This window comes from Gymnoscopelus microlampas (assembly GCF_963454915.1).
Source record: "Gymnoscopelus microlampas genome assembly, chromosome: 1".
NCBI lineage: Eukaryota > Metazoa > Chordata > Actinopteri > Myctophiformes > Myctophidae > Gymnoscopelus > Gymnoscopelus microlampas.
Window position 1 is genome coordinate 24,065,240 of NC_139962.1, and position 14,694 is coordinate 24,079,933.

Here is a 14,694-nt window from a genome sequence, read left to right on the forward strand (position 1 = left end):
CAATCCGTACGTATGTCCATTGTCTTCCTATTCTGACAGAGAGAGGTTACAGAGAGGGGTAATTGCAGCGGTAACACTTATCTAGGGCACATTCATACATGTAATTAACACTTAATTAACCCTTAATTTATGATTAACTAATACATTATTTAAGCATTGTTTCACCTATAACTTTATTAACAGTGTCAACCAGCATTGAAATTTCTCAATGGAAGAGTAGGGAGATCATTTCCAACAACATATGTGCTAACTATATTCTAATAACATACTTTACTATACAGATTGGTTAAAATAATGTTTTTTAAAAATAAGTCCCAGATTGTAGCTTTAGTTAAATAAAATGATTCTATTATTACTACATTTACATATTGTCCAAAATATGTGGAAACCGATCCCATGAAGACGAGGAACCATTTCATACTATAGGCCTTAAAGGTTATATGACATTAATTTTCACTTTTTTTATTTTTTATGTTTTTGGGGGGTTTTATGACCTCAATTACACCCAAAAAAAAGAACTTTGAACATTCAGTGGATTTTCTGTGGTCTGGGGTTTTCTGAATAATTAGGCTGAAAAGTAATCTGAGATTGACCCTTGGATAGTGAAGTCACAGGCCATTAATCCCACCCACTCTCCTCCTCGCCCCTCCCCTCCCCTATCCTTTGGGGGAGGGGAGGGGCGACACCCGCAGGCAAAGATTTATTTTTTCATTGCAGTTGAAAAGGCTTTAGAAATGTGAGAGAAAAACACCTGCAATGGCTCACTAGAGTGGAATTTTCAGTTAAAACTTTTTATACACGTTTGAAGGACCATGATAAAGACTTTTAATGTGTTGTAAAACTGAATGTCATGAAACCTTTAAGGCCTACAATAAACCATATAATAGTGCAAAACTCATTGTCAGCAGGATTGTATGTAGGGATGCGGATCGAGTACTAATTCTATCTCGGAATCGATTCCGAAGTTATTGAGAAATCAAATCACTGGCACAAACATTATGTAGTTCTATAACAAAGCTTTTGATTCATGTTGAATTGCCTGCCAACTACCGGTACAAACAAGGAACATGAATTTAATGGCTTGCATGTGAACATATTGTTTCAATGTTGTGCATCAGTTGAAGCCAACATGCTATACCTTTTATTGTCTTTGAAAATGTTATGGAAGTGATAGAGTGCCCCAGATTGGCACCAATCTGCCAACAACTAGTGAAAACCTCATATGCCCAAAACAGTTACTTTTAACTTTTTAGGATTCAAATAAAAAAATAGCAAAAGTAGCAGATCTACAAGCTCAAAACTTAGTTTTTTACAAAAAAAACCTCAAAAGTTAGAATATGGAGATAAGAGGTGTCATGCCCAACAGCAACGAATAGTAAAAAAAAAAAGGGCTTGATAGTGGGATCGATAAGGAATCGGATTGATAAGCAGGACAGATAACGATCCCCATCCCTAATTGTATGACAGCTGTAGGCTACAAACACTCCACCAAAAAAATGGGAGGTAAGTCAATATTAAGATCGGATCCAATTTATTCAAGTATTGCCTGAGATCATATAGGCCTAGTCTGATTTGTGATTTGTAACACTTAATTGCTCAGAGCAGTAATATATAAAGAGGAACACAACTCTGTACTGTAGCTGCTTGTATTAATTCTACACTCCACTTGTGAAAGAGCAACGTGACAGCGAGGCAGCTTTAGGACAGTAGTTCTCAACCTTTTCAGGCCGCAACCCCCCAAAATAATCATATTTGAACTGGAGACCCCCCATTTTGTTTGACTCCGTTCCACAGATAAATATTGTGAAAATAGCAGATCTACAAGCTCACAACGCCTCGCGTTGTGAGGCACTGTGAGCTTGTAAATCGGCTATTTTCAAAATGTTTGCCTCTTTCTTATATTATTTGACAATTTGGCCAATGTTTTATAGTATAGTTTGTTGATTAGTTTGTTGATTACATTTATCATTTTTTTTATGCAGTAATGGTCAAAGGCCTTCAAATTCCTTAAATTGTCACTTCACTGTCATCTGGGGACCCCCCAAAAAATCATGTGGGGACCCCCCTGGGGATCCAGACCCACAGGTTGAGAACCACAGCTATAGGGGGCTGCATGAGAGCAAAGTGTTCTTTGCAGCTCAAGAGTGGATAGCGACAGTGAAGAGGCTGTTCAGATACAAAACGTTTCACACAGTGTCACGCCGGGGCTCTAGAATCTATAGAACAACAAACACGCTGTGAAAACTATTACATAATATACCCTGATAGTCATCATGTGCAGTATGAGAACAAGAGTGTGCACAAGAGTACACACGTGAAGAGAAGATGCTTGTGAGTGCCATCTGAAAGGCAAGCGCAAAACATTGACCAAAGCACTTCCATCTTCTCCTCTGTTCATTCCAGTTCCTATAGTAACAAATTATCAAATCGCTGCTGGGGGAAACCTTGTATGTTCAAGACCGTACATTTTCAGAAAACAGAAGGGAATGGAGAAAAGAAATCTGTATTCCAATTGATCCAATGTAGTTATTTAGTCACAAGCTCTTGTAAATATTTTTAATTGGTTCAATATTTATAAAACCAACAGACAGACTTAACCCCTTTCACTTAAAAAAGCTAAAATAGCAGATCTACAGGCTCACAACGCATCACAATGCAATGTGTTGTAGGCTTGTAGATCGGCTATTTTTGCTACTTTTGTGTGACACTGTACGATGAAGTATGGTATGAAATTATCCAAAAACATACAAAGTTTAAACATGGAGATACAAGGTTTCTGTCCCAACAGCAGCGAAATGGAGGATTCAGTGAAGTTTAGTATTCTGCACATGAATCAACCTCCGGACATGTAGGCACTTCATCTGCAGACACACAATCTTTTGATTAATGTAGATGTAATGTAAATGTTTAGGCCGCTGCTAAAAATACTTAGTTTGGTTAAATCACTTTTTCTCCCCCCACAAAAGTATTGGTAGAGCAGGGGTCTTCAACAGGGGGTCCGGGACCCCTAGAGGGTCCACAGAGTTACTACAGGGGGTCCGCCAAATCTTTGTGTGATGGGGAACATTAGCCGAAAATAGCAGATCTACAGTGAGCTTGTAGACCGGCTATCTTCGGAGAATTGGTGTACTGTAGAGGGGAAAAGTGCAGACTAAGTTCAGAGCCAACGGTCAAGTTGACTAAATATTCAGGGTTTAAAAGGTAACGGTCTGAAAATACACATGAACATGAATCCAACACTGATGGCAGTGCTGTCAAACAAGTCTATGAAGCTACCTATATCTATGAAAAAGTTTAATCTGCAACACAATTTTATACGATATGTAGTGGGGGTCCCTGCTTCATCTCTCTCTCAGCCAAGGGGTACTTGGTCTGAAAAACGTTGAAGACCCCTGCGGTAGAGCAATAAGTTACTAGTTTATTTTTAGTAGTCACATACTCACACACGCGCACACACACCCAAACACTTTTAACACACCTACTCATATGTCTGAGTGTGCAGAGTACATGCTCTTCTGCCAGGGTGACATTTGAGTAGGATGCTTGAGTAGTGTTCTATTGTTCTTGTGTGGGCAATGCAGTTGTAATTCAAAACAAAAAAAAGCGTTCAATGAGACAAAAGAAACAAATGAGAAGGGAAGACGGAGGAGAGAACATGGAGTAAAGAGAGAGGCGTCATTTCAGAAAAAAATAGGGGTTGGCTAAAAAAAACATGTGCAGCACGTACACTGAAGCCTTTGTGAAGTGGTACTAGCTGATCTACAAGCTTGCGATGCGTCGTGACCTTGTAGATCAGCTATTTTAGCTATTTTCACTATGACATGCCCAAAATAGGGACGATCGGGGAGAAGGTGGCTGATGAATGGATGGTTGCAAACAAGAAAACACGTGTATAAGGTGTGTCACATGTAGATGGATGGCCGTGGATTGAGATGCATTCAGCACCAATCTAAAATCTGATAAAAAAAGATATAGAGTTGGAGAAAATACGTATAAAATAACTGAATTTGAGGGTAAATGCGTATGCTATAGTCATAGCGTTTACCTGAGCACATTACGTTTGTTGTAGGGAGTGGTATTTGCCATCCCATGGGACCCCAAATGATGCCCCTGAGTTTGATTGATTGATTGAATACTTTATCAACAGTTTGCAAAAAGTGCAGGGGTACAGTTATACTGAGGGCTTGTTTCCATTATGGTCCTATGTATTCAATTCATCAAGACATATAAAAACATGCAATACTATACCAGAAATCATCGGATCAATAAAGGTCGCCTACTGTATATTTACAGAAAAACAGTGGGGGGTAATTTATTTTGGCAAGATAGAAGACTTGTCTAGGTCAGGTTGCAAATTGCAGACAGTTGCTCTTTTATGGCGGTTTTGAAGGAGAGTAGGGAGTCACACTTTGTGATGGCTGGTAGGCATTACGCATTTTGGTGGCATAATAGTAGAATGAATTCATCCCCATGTTTGTGCCGAATCTGGGTGGAATGAGATCAGTGGGCTCCCTCTGGTGTTTCTCACTGTTTTGAAGTAGTGTGACAGGTACATGGGCACTGTCTGGTCCCATGAGTATCTTGAAAACCAGGCCCATTGCAAGTTGCTGTACTCTGTTCTCTACCCTTAGCCATCCCACCCTATACCTATAATGAGCAGGGGTTAGGTGTGTCCTAGGTGTGAGGTCTAGTAGTAGTCTGATTAGTTTGTTTCGAGAGGTCTGTAGTTTTTACATTTTTAGTGCCTTTGAGGAGTAGAGTACCATGAGGTGCATGCATAGTCAAAACGACATTGGATGAATGTTCCAGCTAGTGTCCTCATTCCGCATTCCTATACTGACCAACGAGGAGATCCTGGGCAAAGAGACGGGGAGTTTTTTCAGTTTTTCCATTGACAGTGTCCCTAGGCGGTAAAATCGCGTTTCACCCATGACCCCATCTCTCTCCAGTGCTGTTCCTTTAAAGTGAAGCATGCAGGCTTGACTGACCTAAGCCTCCCCCAGGAGGTGGACAATCAGTGGTTTCAATCTGACAGAGTCATTCCCAGGGAGAACGGCTCACAGAGCACTGCGTTACAATTTCAGTCTATTCCCTTTAGATGTTTAGCTTAGTAGTTCACTTGGACACAATATGTTTAGCCTGTCAGCTGTTGAATGGCAGATCTCTTGCAAATCCTGCCACTCTCTCTCCTCTACTGGCTCATAGAGTAGTGATGGCCCTGTCATATCCTTAGATGGGGGATAACATGCACAAACACCCGCAGTCCCGCGCACGCACATGCACACGCGCGCACACACACACACACACACACACACACACACACACACACACACACACACACACACACACACACACACACACACACACACACACACACACACACACACACACACACACACACACACACACTTTCATTAATTTCATATCCCATTACCCTAACCTAAACCGATCTAACCCTTAGCCTAACCTTAACCCAAACAGTCCTAACCTTAATCCGATCCTTATTGAGCTAAATGGGGAGTTTTGTACAGTTTTGTCCCTCAATTAGATATGCACCCCCAATCAACTAGTTTGATATCCAAAAGTTGTACCAAAATGTGGCCTACTGCATGTCAGGAACACATACACAACAAACTGAAGTCATTACTATGAAACGTTTAAGCCTAGTTAAATCGCAGAACCTATCCATGCTCAGAATCTACAAGCTCACTCGAAATGTAGATCTGTACACTTGCAACTCAGGTCCGTTTCACTAAGAATAGACTGAGGGTTCAAAGGGTTAATAGTACTTCTAGATGCATTATGAAATGTGTGTAGGCTATGATCGCTGTCTTAAGCCTGCGTATACAGTAGCTCTTCTATTCATACATGTTTTGTTCAGAGGATGTGGTCAGTTGTTTTTAGCCTAAAGAGTTGCTTGCACTATACAAAGAATGAACTACATGTACAAACAAAATATACTGCAACAAGTATAATAACAAATAATACAAAGCTTTTGTAACTCCTTTTTTATCAACAATGTCACATGGTAGTAATGCTGCTAATCCTTACTGTACAACAGTGGATACGGTTATCATTCATCTCAGCACTGTAAAATCCTCCATGGTTAATTTAACCCAGAAAAAAAAACTGCTTACACTCTCAGAGTTTAATCATTACTGGGGATTTTACTGTGTGGATGGAAAGAATGTGGGGACCAGAGTCATCAAGCCGTTAACACAACGGCTGCTAGGGGATTTACGTTACTGTAAGGGATGCTGAACTGTAGGACTGGCTGCTGGTGACTTGTTTTTATTTGGCGGTGCTTTCCAGCAATCAGGACAGTGGACATGTGGTGGAAGAAGTACTCTGATTTTTTTTTTACTTAAGTAAAAGTAGAAATACAATATGAAAATACTTTAGTAGAAGGCCTGTATTAAAAGTTTTACCCGAGTACAAAAGTACTGACATAAAAATATCCTCCAAAGTAAAAGTACTCAAATCTTCCCATAAAAAAAGATCGCGAAAATTGCTAAAATTAAGAAAGCAGTAAATGAAAAAAATGTAACACTCATCTTTTATTTACTTTAATTACAAGCTAAAACATAAACCTTGGTTGTAAAAAAACAAAGTTGTCCTTTGAGTGGTTGGTGTATGTTTTGTAATAATAATCAAAATCTGTCTAAATAATTGTAGTGGACTAAAAAGTACTATATCTGCCTCTGAGATGTAGTGGAGTAGAAGTATAAAGTATCCAAAAACGTGAAACACTCCAGTAAAGTATGCTAGTAAGTACCTAATAACATTTTTTACAGTACTCGAGTAAATGCACTTCTTTACTGTCCACCACTGCATGTGACCTATTGAACGGGTGACTGGAAAGCTTTGCAAGTAGCGCTGTCAACACCAGGACATAAATAAAGCTAAAGATAGTGGCGACGTGGTCACACAGACCCGTTTTCTGGTCAGCCCAGTGCTTTTTATAGAAACACTTATTTATAAAGGCTAAAGGGGGCTATTTTTGATCCTTTGGGGGTTGGGGGGGGGGCAGGGGGTCTTGGAAACTAGCGCTTGCTTCTGGGTTGCATGACTGACCCCTCTGACTTGAATGTGTTGGCGGTGGCCGGCAGTGGGGATGAGGGAGGGAGTCGGGCAAGATAGCACATGTGGCGAGGAGAGCGAGCCAGCCAAAGGTCTGCAATGTGTTGGAAACAGGCCAGACAGACAGACAGACAGACAGACAGACAGACAGACAGACAGAAGGCCAGTCACTTAGAATGGATCCTATACTGAGGCTGAGTTGGAATAAAAATAAAGAAGTAGATAAATAAGGATCTTAATTTCAGCTAAAATAAGCAAAAGTATTGAATTTGTGTTGATCCATCCCCATCCTGTTTCCTGTTTTATGTCATGATGACTAATAAGATAAATAAGCTCTGTCAAAGGGGAGATAAACAGAGCCAGTGTTTCCTCTGTATCCTTTGACGACATTTTTGACATTTTGCTTTTATTTATTTAATTAAAAAACAAAGCAAAAACACTCAACACAGGGCCCACTATTGCTGGGCAATTAACCGAAAATGAATCAAAACCGACATTTAGAACCTCTCACCAACGTAATTAATGTTGCGCATGTCTGTTAATTTGGTTATGATTTTCCCAATTCAGGAATTCATGAACTGTGCACATGTCTTGTTGAGAGGTATGCCATTTAAGTCAAATCACTGGTGCTCGACATCGATTGTCTAATAAAGTTGTTGAATTCAGTTGAATCCATGTACATGTATCCATGTTTGTGATGAGCAGCAGCACCGTGGTTTGACATGCATGCCTGTCAACACAATGTGACTCCGCAGTGGACAGTAGCCTTAGTAGTAGCATATATTTTACAAGTAACTGAACCATTTATTAAAAAAATCACACCCAGTGTGAAGTGGGCGGTGTGTGGTCATCACAACATGACTCACTTAAAAAAAAGGATAAATGACTTTTTTTTAAGTCCATACTGCTATTCATAGGGCTGCACATGTGTCATGTGTTTCGCTAGCCAATCACAGTCCTGAATTTGCAAAGTCAGCCAATCACATTACAGCTAGTGGTGATGACACTAGCTGTAATGTGATTGGCTGACTTTGCAAAAGTATAGATTTGCATTGACTGTGGAAGGGTTAGGGGTGTAGACTGCGTTGTAGACTATTGGCCAATCACGGTGCAGGATTGGTCAGTGTCCAAAACTCACTTATAGGGGGCGGTTACACCGCCCCAAAAAATAGTGCGATACAAAAAAATTATAAATCATTCATTAATCGTAATCGAGGTAGAAGTTTGAAAACAATCGTGATACGCCAAGCCGTTGTGGGGCAAACCAGTGGGGAGAAATTGGGGGTTGACCAACCATTGGGACTTAACACCCTGGAATTAACATACAGTAACTAGAGGGGTACCCTTCGGACACTGGCCTACTCGGGGCCATGCAAGTCGGGAACGATGCAAGTCGCGAATACACACCCCAGTGACCCCATCCATTGTTCAATACTCCCGTTATCTGATAAGTACCAGTTATACCTGCTGTCAGCTCCATGCGCATACATTCTTTCTTCGTGCCTTTTGTTCATTTCCTTCACTATAACCACAGCTGTCGTACTTCCTGTCCCATGCACCCACTGCCACTTACATTAGCGACGCGGCACAAACGATGCGAAGCAATCAGATAAGTCGATAGGTCGGTTGGCCAATCAGGGACTTATGCTCTGTTTAATCTTTTGCGTCATGCTGCTCGGTGTGAATGGGGTATTATATATATTATATATTATTCGTTCTCAGAAACCGTTGGTCCGCTCGAATTGTCACTCGGCACAGCTCACCCTTGGGTCTTATGGGACACACACGACAAGTTTGAGGCCGTTCAGTCGGACGGCGGCCGAGTTATGGACACACAGACACACACATACACACAGGTTTTGTGAATTAACAGATACAGTAGATTACAGCCATCATCTGGGTGCATGTAACCTGCCTAGTCAGTCATATGCCTCATGACTAATTACAATGATGGACCTTTGGGGCAGAGCATTTTATAACCTGCTTAAACCTCTATTGAAATTGCTTTTGGTGTAAATCTCAGATATTCTAAACACCATTAGACCTATGTAGTCAGCAGCAGGCCATGATTATGACAGTGATTTTAAACAGATGCGTATGAAGTAAATAGGGGAGGTTACCGAGCAATGATGTAGTGCTGAATGTGAATGTGTTGCCATAGAAACCTCATGCAAACAGAGGATGTGAGACTGAGTCACAGATTTTAGGGTCAAGCTGTCTATATAATCCTCTGTCATTCCCTTCTCCCAATGCTCTGAATGTCTGCTGCCAAGCCAACACATGCCCACGCTGGGTAACACAACACCACCGGTGCCACATGTGAGGGGTCAGTGTGTGTGTGTGAGTGACATACCTGAGGTCTAGCCTACTAGGGCTGAGCAATTAACTGAAAATATATCCAAAGTGGCATTTAGAACCATCAACCGGCTTAATCTTGTTCATGTTGTAGATTAATCAAATAGTCAAAAAGCAGTTTTTTTTCTATAATTTGTTTTATATATCAATGAATCAACACGAAAAGCTCACAACTCACAAGCTAACAACACGCAATGAAATGTGTTGTGAGCTTGTATATCTGCTATTTTCAAAATTAATATATATATATATATATATATATATATATATATATATATATATCTCGAGGCAAAAGTTGAAACAATCCTGATATTGATAATTATTGCCCGGCCCTGTGTGAGTGACACAGCAAAATCCAAAGTTTAACTGAACTGAAGAGTATGGCCTGAGTCTATTTTTACACTCTCGAGTTAGATTAACACCCCCAGATTTTACTGTGTAGTAGTAACTTTTACAGGTAAACAGAAGGATGGAATATCACCAAGGTGAAGCCACCGATAAATGACACATGCTTTTCTTAAAATATAATAGTCCACATCAAAGTGTTTTATGGTGTACACACTATTATGTTGGCAGCCAAGGATGGAATCATGGTTGATATTGTGTGTGGGGGGACTTCAAAAATGACACATGCTATCATTTGTTATCATAACACGACCATGAAGAAACTTCACCCCTTTATGTGAGAATCCACTTAAACAACCAAGGCCATTCATTGCCCGTTTCCTGAATGTTTTATCGTGCATACAGACCACTAGACGTTCGTGGCCTCCAAAGGTCTAGATTCCCTGGCCGCTTAGAAGCCTGAAGATTCAGTTTCATATATGGGCATATTACATCCGTGACGTAACTCAAGACAAACAATGTCACGTTTTGGGACTTTCTGCACCTTTTTGGGTGAAGGCTCCACATCCTGAGGAGACGGGCCTCTAGTGCAGTGGTTCTAAAACATGTTCATGTCAAGGACCCCATATTGATACGCATTAAGCCGTAATACAGTTGTTCCGATACCAGTATCGGGAAAAGCTGCCGATACAGTCTAAAATGCTGGTATCAGTATCGCCAAGTATACCAGTCTATGCCATCACATGTAATGTATCACATATTTCATTTACAGTAAACAATTATTGTGTATTTTGAATGCTTCAGTTGATGTTGCACTATTCTTTTATACTCTTACTGTACTATTTACATGATTATTTTACTAAAGTATGGTTACACTTTAACAATTATTAATGGAATTGCTATTTATTCCCAGATTAATTACACATTGTCTCGGATCGGTACTCAGTAACGACCGATACACAGGTGGCAGGTATTGCAATCAGTATCGGGAACGAAGAAATCGGTACATCTCTAGCGGACCCCCTATTTGAAAACGTTATGTGCCAGGGACCCCCATAAGAGAATATCTCAGTCGTTAGATTAGACTAAGAACAGAATTTGACATCCGTCTAGTGGCTAGAGAGAAACGTATGTTTACGTATCTTAAAGGTCATTCTAATTCTCTCATTGGATTATCGTCTAGTTGGTGAAATTGCAATGAAATGAACCACTTTCAGCCTCAATTCTGTCCATAAAATAGGCAACAATTCAAAATGTCAAAAGCTCACATAGCTCCCCAAATCTGAAAATGTCTTTCCCCATACAAGATTTGTGACGCATTGGAAGCTTGTAAATCTGCTATTTTTGCCATGTTTGAAAGTGCTTAAACTGTTCCTCATTTTGCTGGGGACCCCCTGGAACCCCCTCAAGGACCCACTTTGACAACCACTGCTCAGTTTAGTATGGGATGTAGACTATGACTTGCAGTAGGTGCCCGAAAAACCCCCAGCCCCATACAGTGGCCAGCACGCGGACTACAATACATGCATATTGCTAAATAAAGCCACCAGCACATGCAAAAAGGCACACGTGTCACTAAAGGGGGTATTCTGGGGAGGGAGGCGTGAGATATATTTGGGGTATGGTTTATTTTCTGACAAGGTGACGGCGATAGATCACTGGCTCATTGAGAAGTAGTGGAGATATGAGCTGGCTGAGGATTTGTGTTGTGTTACATGTGCTGTTTGTAACCATGGCAACTGCACCATGTCACATGATGGAAGGTAGAGAGGCTGTCCTCGACCTTACAGAGAAACTTAAAGTGATTTACGATCATAGCCGCCTGTTTCCATCTTACCAGTATAATAGGAGACATAATTCAGTCTTTCTAGACAATGTCCTTGTAAGGGTTACAAGATGCAAAAGTTAGATAGACACTAACTTTGTACCAGAAGGCTCAAATATAGTTGTTTAATGACAAATAAACGGTGGCTGGTGCATTTTGCAAGCTTTTTCATCTAAGGATTTGTGGCAGTCATATATAAAGTGCATACTGTGTAGGCTCAATAACTTGTGCTCAAATGGAATTAGCTCATTAAAGAAACAAACAAACGAAAAAAAGACTAGTCACGGTTACAGTGTTCTTTAAGAGTTAAAAACAGATTGGGTGGGTTATAAACAATTATTAATCAGACCTGACAGAAAAACTAAAAATAGATTGCCCTGCACTCGGGCGTGCCATGGATTTAAATTTCACAAATGGGTAAGATGTTGCTGTGTCTGGAAAAAGAAGAAAAAAACAGTACAAGCAGATAGTTATCCTGATGCCAAAAATAATTCTGACTGGATCTATTCCTGAGGTCCTGATGCAGTCTCTTATTACACGGGACATTGATTATGTCCATGGATGATGCTTACTCAGGTGTCTTCAGTCTCAATAAAGCTCACACGATGCTATCTTGGGAGGATCATTTCAGAATGCACGTTAAATATACTCTGCACACACCCACTTTCATTCTTTATTCATTAAACTGCAAAGATAACAGTTTCCATAGTCATCAGCAGTGAGACAAAACGAAACCTGACAGGACGGTGCGAGTTCCTGAATCCTGACTCAGCCATTTCTTACGCTGAGGCAAAGAAAACATGATCAAGGTCAGAGTGTGCATACAGCAAACAGACTGAGACCTGGTGGCCCCATCTTCTGTAAACCAAGAAATGTTCTACAGTATAAATTATTGTGATAACCTTGTAAAGTGACGACTGTCACCAAAACCACGACAGCGTACAGCATCCATCACCTGCCACATGCCATAAAACATTTTCAACAGTTGTCCTTGTGTTCATTATCAGTTATGGTATATTTAATCCCATCAAGGAAGAGGACCATCAGGAGTGATCCCTGCATGCGAGAATACTGTTGGTAGATGCTGCCACCCAGTGGCAATTCATTACTTGTTTGACTGCATAATATAGGATATACAGTAAATCTACTGCAATTATACGACACACAAAAGAAAACAAAGATACCTGTACATCCAGGAAAAACACGCTAGAAAGTGAGAAAAAATACATGAAAGAATAAGGCATAATCCATTAATAATGAATGCTGTGTTTGTGTGTGTCAGTACCGTTATGTGGCATCTGTTACATGAAAGACTGTCTTTGCAGTACATGGGCAAGGTGGCAGTGCCATTGCTGGGTGAGCAGGGAGAGCTCCCTCACACTGTCTGAGAGGGACAAATGAGCCTTGGTCTGATGTCTTCAGTTAATCTACTTGCATATATACGTGACTGTTACAGCCTCTATTCCTAAAAGGCTCATCAGAGAGCACACCATATATGAAAGGACACCACACCATAAATTGCAAACAAACTGGTTTTATTTTAACCAAAAAATATGCCATACTCAAACTAATAAACCATGAAAAAAATAACCCAAAACAAAAAGGCGCAGAAGGTCCCGGCCAAACATGTCAAGGAGAGGACGCCACTGGGCCAACCCCGTGTTGAGCCGTCGGACCCAGCGCTTCCCTCTAAAAGGTCAATACATGCTCCTTCCGAGGTCCAAAAAAACCCTGCAATTTCGGACAGACTTTCCGATCCGAAAAAAAAAAAGGAAAAAAATGAGAGTGACTGTCCGAGACTAGCTCGGACAGTCAATACATCTGGAGTCCATCAGAAGTTCTGAATGACATCAATTAGTTTGTCATCACCCCCTTTCTGAAAATAAATAAATAAAGTTCAGACGTTGGAAGGAGCATGTGAATAAGGTAGCTGCATAGTCAAACACATTTTAGTTTGGATGGCTACTGTGATTGATCAGATGCATTGTTTTTGCATTCAGCCCAGCTTCAAGTTCATTCTGTCAGCAGTGAAGCGAGTGAAAAGCAGCGTTAGTTTGAAAGAGACACAAACCAACTTTCAGGAGGTACAAACACCTCTGAAATCTCTCTCTATAGTGACCATTCATAAACACAACCTCCATAACTCCGTCAGAAATTCCCCACAGCACATTGCAATATCCAGGTGTTAATTTAACCATCTGTTCCAGCAGTGCTGACTTGTAGTGTACACACTGCTAGGCTCAAGCGAGTCGCCACCAAAAGCGCAAGCAGTGGTGTGCGGGGTCTCGTAGTATGAAATGCCAGTTGCCTGTCAGACGTCAGTTCGTTTAGTGGAGCCCTCCCGAAACAAACTGTTGGTGGACTATGCAGCTGCCTTTAAACCTACCAAAACGTAACTTAAGTTTTAACCAAAAACAAAAGACTGAAAACTAGACTACCGGAAGCCAGTGCCCAAAACTAAAATAAGACAAGACATAACTTAATTGGTATAGGGTAATACCTAAAGTAAACGATGGAGAAAACAAAAGAAAGAAAAACAAGAATAAAGAAACAACACACACAGGTGAAAAAGCAAACAATGTGAAAACAAACAATGCGTCCCCAGCCTGGCGTCTCTCTTAGTCTTTGGTCACAGGTGTGGCATACCTATATCAGGCAAAAGGAGAGAGGGAGAGTCAGAGAGCAAAACTCACACCCACAATGGGTGTGCCCAAGGGCACCTTCGGGCTTCACTCATCCACCCATAACAGTGTACAAACAGTCTCCAACGCTGGTCAGGCACAGGTTGTGCAACAGCTCTAGATTAATGGTAGTAGGAGTCCAATTTTATGTTGATGTGATGTTGAGGGTGTACACTCCAAACATCCTGCAAACCATCCAATACATTGCTGACTTCCTTCCCCATTTCTCAGGCAACACTCTTTCTAAAACATAAGTGAACACAGATGGTCAATTATTGACCGTAATCACAGTCCGCCTACCTACTCTGATTCCCTCTGCCCCCAGGGCTACTGGCTAGGTACTTATTACCTTGAGCTAAACCTTGTACTGCTTCTGACCAGTGAGGGAGAGTTTAATAATTCGCTTGA